The sequence below is a fragment of the Cryptomeria japonica genome, unplaced genomic scaffold, assembly GCF_030272615.1.
Source record: "Cryptomeria japonica unplaced genomic scaffold, Sugi_1.0 HiC_scaffold_1717, whole genome shotgun sequence".
Taxonomy (NCBI): Eukaryota; Viridiplantae; Streptophyta; class Pinopsida; order Cupressales; family Cupressaceae; genus Cryptomeria; species Cryptomeria japonica.
In genome coordinates this window covers 10001-15000 of record NW_026730023.1, presented here as the reverse complement: position 1 = coordinate 15000, position 5000 = coordinate 10001, and the positions used below count along the sequence as shown (strand labels likewise).

Below are 5000 nucleotides of genomic sequence, written 5' to 3'. Positions count from 1 at the left end.
TATATTTTTTTCTAGTATATGGAGAGGAGCGAAAGCAGCGAGTGTGTGCAGCAGATGAGCGCACAAGGCGGATAGCACAGGAGTAGCCAGCGGAACGGCGCGCATGCACTGGTGAGCGGCGGGTAAAAGCGCACTCAACGGCAACAGCATTGTGCGCTACACTGAAGGCGAAAAATGTGTGTGTAAGTCATGTGTGCGATAGCGGTAGAAGCTGTTGTGCAGTCAACAATCGTTGTGGGATTCGCATTCAATCCTTGGGCCAGAGGCCCGGCTCGTGAGCGTTGATCGCGGAGGATCGGCGCAGTGCGGGCAAGCGGCTTGGACCAGCCAACCAAACAAGGAACGGGCATAGTGGGATTCAACTTTAGCATTGAACGGTGTTTCACTCAATGCGACGCTTCGGCGTTTCAACTTAACAACTCAAAGCAAAGTCGCAAAACGCGACGGCCAATAAGGGTGTCTTGTATTTCATCGTTTTTCTCTCTCTTCGAGTCTAATGATAAAAACAATTCTCTCTATTTGGTGCATGCGAGTGCATAGATGGGCTCTCGAAACGAGTCGATTCAGTCGACTTCAGTGAGTCGCACTGGCCCCAATGGTGTGTGTGCAGTAAAATGCGCCACCCAACGGTGGTATTGTGTTAGACAAACCGAAACTATTTTCATGTGAAATACTAAACACATGAGTTGTAGTTGCTCATTGAGGGCGGCTCAACTTGGATCCGATCACGCAGTTGGTCAATGGATCAAAACTTATCAGAGAGTGTTAGTGTATTTTCTACTCAAACACCTCGATGCTACCTGGTTGATCCTGCCAGTAGTCGTATGCTTGTCTCGAAGATTAAGCCATGCATGTAAAGTTCAAGCTCCGATTATGAGGGCGAAACCGCGAATGGCTCATTAAATCAGTCATAATCTACTTGATTGTTTAAAGTTTATATGGATAACTGTGGTAATTCTAGAGCTAATACATGCACAAAGGGGACGACTCTCGCTGTCAAAGGCGGGAGAAGTTCTGCGTTTATTAGACTAAGACCAATGGTTGATAGCAATATCAATTCATTTAATTAAGGTGACTCTGAGTAAATAATGGGTGAAAGCCCATGTTGCTGACCTGACATCTCAAAAGGCTTTGCAAGAAGTCTGTCAGGCAAATCAATCGTGTGTCTGCTCTATCAACTGTGGATGGTAGGATAATTGCCTACCATGGTGATGACGGGTAACGGGGAGTTAGGGCTCGACTCCGGAGAACAAGCCTGAGAAACGGCTAGTAGGACTAAGGTCTGCAGCAGGCGCGAAACTTACACAATGCTAGATTACAATTAGCGATGTAGTGAAGAAAAATAACGATGTACTTCTATTTAAACATAGTAGTACAATTGGAATGAGACGACTATAAATGAGTTAGTCGAGTAACAAATGGAGGGCAAGTCTGGTGCCAGCAGCCGCGGTAATTCCAGCTCCATTAGCATACATTAAAGTTGTTGCGGTTAAAAAGCTCGTAGTTGAATTTTAGGCGGGCTCTATTGGGCAGCAATCGTTAAGGTTTGTTTGGTTCTTGAGTCATCTTTCATTAGTTGCATCTCTCCCATTTAAGCTGGTTGTTTTCGCCCTGATAGGAACCCGCTGTTTCGTCACTTAATCGAGTGCGAAGCGGGCTGGTACAATGGTTTACTGAGACCTCACTTGTTGAGCTCAGCATCCATGTTTCAGCATGTTTACCTTGAGAAAATTAGAGTGCTCACAGCAGGCAGTTGGTGTGTAAAAGCTCCTTTATGCTTGAATAATGTTGCATGGAATAATAGAATACGGCCTCGGTTCTATTCTGTTGGTCTTATAGAACAACAAATAAGTTGGTTAAAGCGATCAAAAGTCTCTTTGTGGGTGTGGCTTTAATGGTGACATCTTGTGCTTTTATGCTTAGCTTTGACTTTTAGCCAATTGGATCCTCTCATTTCTGTTGCCTGGGGCCTTAAAACCTCAGAGCCTGGATGATGTCTTGTTGGTTGGTCATGAGCTTAGTTTTGAGTCGAGCGTGTCTGCCTTTTAGTCATTTAAAGCGCCTCTTAGATGGCTAGCTTTCTAATCAACTGAGGCAATGGTTAAAAGAAATAGTCGCGGCGGCATCAGTACTGCATCGTGAGAGGTGAAATTCTTAGACCGATGCAAGACTAACTGAAGCGAAAGCGTTTGCCGAGGATATTTTCATTAATCAAGAACGAAAGTTAGAGGTTCGAAGGCGATCAGATACCGCCCTAGTTCTAACCATAAACGTTGCCAACTAGCAATTGGGTTGCGATTCCTTTAATCGAAGCTTAAAACCCTTCGATCATTATGATCCACCCAGCGGCTCTCGTAGGGAAACCAAAGTGTTTGGGTTCCGGGGGAAGTATGATTGCAAAGTTGAAACTTAAAGGAATTGACGGAAGGGCACCACCAGGAGTGGAGCCTGCGGCTTAATTTGACTCAACACGGGGAAACTTACTAGATTAGAACTCTGGAATGATTGACAGATTGATAGCTCTTTCTTGATTCAGAGGATGGTGGTGCATGGCCGTTCTTGATTCGTATTCCGAAACGTCTGCTTAATTGCGATAACGAGTGAGACCTCACCCAACTAACTAGTCGTTTGGTGCGCTGTGGAACGCAAAAGTCTGGATGGGATTTTTGTCTGTTGGTGGATTGGCTTTCGGGTTAGTTTGTCAGCAGGCTGCCCGTTTTAGATGTTCTCTGCTCGCCAGCGGACTTCTTAGAGGGATAAACGGTGTTTTAGCCGTAAGAAACGAGGCAATAACAGGTCTGTGATGCCCTTAGATACTCTAGGCCGCACGCGTGCTACAATGGCGTGTGCAGAGAGCTTGTTCGAGGTTTGTCTAAAGAGAACTGGCTATTTGGTTTAAGTTGGTAGCAATATTGGCTTGGATCGGTGGCAAAGTGACTTTAGTTAGCAGGCCGAGAGAAACCGTAGTCGAAAGATTACGGCAATCAAAAATACACGCCGTGATTTGGGATTGGGGATTGCAATTGTTGCCCATGAACGAGGAATTCCCAGTAAGCGCAATTCATCATATTGCGTTGATTACGTCCCTGCCCTTTGTACACACCGCCCGTCGCTACTACCGATTGGAAGTTTTAGTGAGGCATTTGGACCTGCCGGCCATTGGGAGAGGCAACTCTTCTGGGTTGGCGGGGAAGTCTGTCGAACTCAAATTTCTAGAGGAAGTAAAAGTCGTAACAAGGTTTCCGTAGGTGAACCTGCGGAAGGATCATTACAAGTAACTTAACAACAGTTGTGTGTGTAGTTCTTCGGACATGCGCACACAATTGTTATTAGAACTCTTACATGAGAGAGTTTGCTCGAAAGAGCACAAACTATAAAATCAAGTGGTGGATCTCCGGATGGAGTAAACTGCGCGAAACAAATTTAAATTATACAATGAAATAGACGAAATAATAGAAAAGAATCACAATTAACGGTGGATCACTTGGGTCGTAGATCGATGAAGAACGCAGCTAGACTGCGATAGGCGGCGCGAACTGCAGAATTAACTGAGCGCTTGATATTCGAACGCACATTGCGGCTCTGGTTAGCAATAACTGGAGCCTTGCCTGTATGAGGGTCGGTTAGAATTGAAACCTACTTGGCTTGTTAGCTCAAACCAAGGATAACTGGAGCTTAGATCCAGGATAGAAGGCCTTAGTTGCTGACCATTGGTCAAGGGTAATAGCTTGACTTTTGGAAAGTAGTTTGGCTACTATTGAAAACAGAACCTAAATGACGTGTTAGCATAATTAAAGATGGCGTTTTTGAACAGCGCATCGACTTACCTAGCGCAAGTGTCAATTTGAACTTGTTGCGATGGTGCACCAATGGTCGATGAAGTGCGAGCTTTAACGTTAGATTGTGCAAGCAACGAATTTACTTTTATCGACCTCATATCAGACAAGAGTACCCGCTAAATTTAAGCATATTATTAAGCGGAGGAGAAGAAAGCAAAAGCGATTTCCCCAGTAAGGGCGACTGAACAGGAAGAAGCCTAGCGCTAAGGCTCAATAGGATGGTTGTCTTTCGGGATGATTGTCGTTAACCGACGAGGCTATTGAGCGGTGCAGCGTTACAAACCGTGATGTTTAGTAATATCATTGGTAGTTGAGCTCGCAAGGGTTCTGCTACTCCTAGCCTAGCATGCAAGTTCCATTGACTTGGACTAATTGCAAATGACTAGGCGCTTGGGGCAACTTGGGCGTCTGGTTGAGCCAGAGTGGGTGAAAGCCCTATACCGTGCAGGCATTGGTATTACGAATTGCGGCATAGCGTACTTTCGGGTGCGTTAGATTTGTTAGAGTCGAGTTGCTTGAGAGTGCAACTTAAAGTGCGAGGTAAACTACTCGTAAGGCTATGTAATAGGGCTACGACACCGATAGCAAACAAGTACCGTGAGGGAAAGTTGAAATAGAACTTTGCAGAGAGAGTTAAGAGGGCGTGAAACCGTTAATTGGCAAACGAATCGGAGCCACGAAGTCGTTTCGTCGTTGAGTTGGGCGGAGTTCAGCTTGGGTCGAGAGGCCTGAGTGTATTCTCGCGCTTAACCAATGTTGTAAGCGTACACTGCAACCAGTTAGACGATTGGTGATGGGCACAGTTGTTTGATAGTGGCTTGATCGCAAGTGAGAGTCCTGTTGGATGGCGAAGCATTTGTTTGTTTCAGTTAGTAGTAGCATGTGCGCGGCTTGCTGCGTTTGTGTTGCTGGGCTGAAGCAGGTGAACTATGAACCAAATACTGACTGGAAAAATGAAAATCGCTCCTAGTGAGCGTTGCATAGAAGGCGGCCAACGGCACTTGCGCCTACACGTTTGACCATGTGGTCTTTAAGCTTGGTATCTTTGAATTTAGACTTGCTTGCTACCATTGGGGCAACCCGTGGTGCTTGTATAGCTTCTATCTAATCGGGTGCCGACTTGGCTGTATGTTGTTTGGGCGTGCTACGATTGGGTGTAAG

The 5000-nt window shown here is 45.6% G+C and overlaps 1 non-coding gene and 1 pseudogene across 1 annotated transcript; both read left to right on the top strand.

Annotated features, from left to right (window-relative positions):
* The first annotated feature begins 3464 nt into the window (after positions 1-3464).
* On the top strand, positions 3465-3622 carry LOC131873438 (5.8S ribosomal RNA). Its single transcript, XR_009371390.1, has one exon. It is a non-coding gene; the product is annotated as a 5.8S ribosomal RNA (ribosomal RNA).
* Positions 3623-3928: 306 nt separating this feature from the next.
* The window catches only part of LOC131873436 (28S ribosomal RNA), a 4514-nt pseudogene continuing 3442 nt past the window's right edge, over positions 3929-5000 (top strand).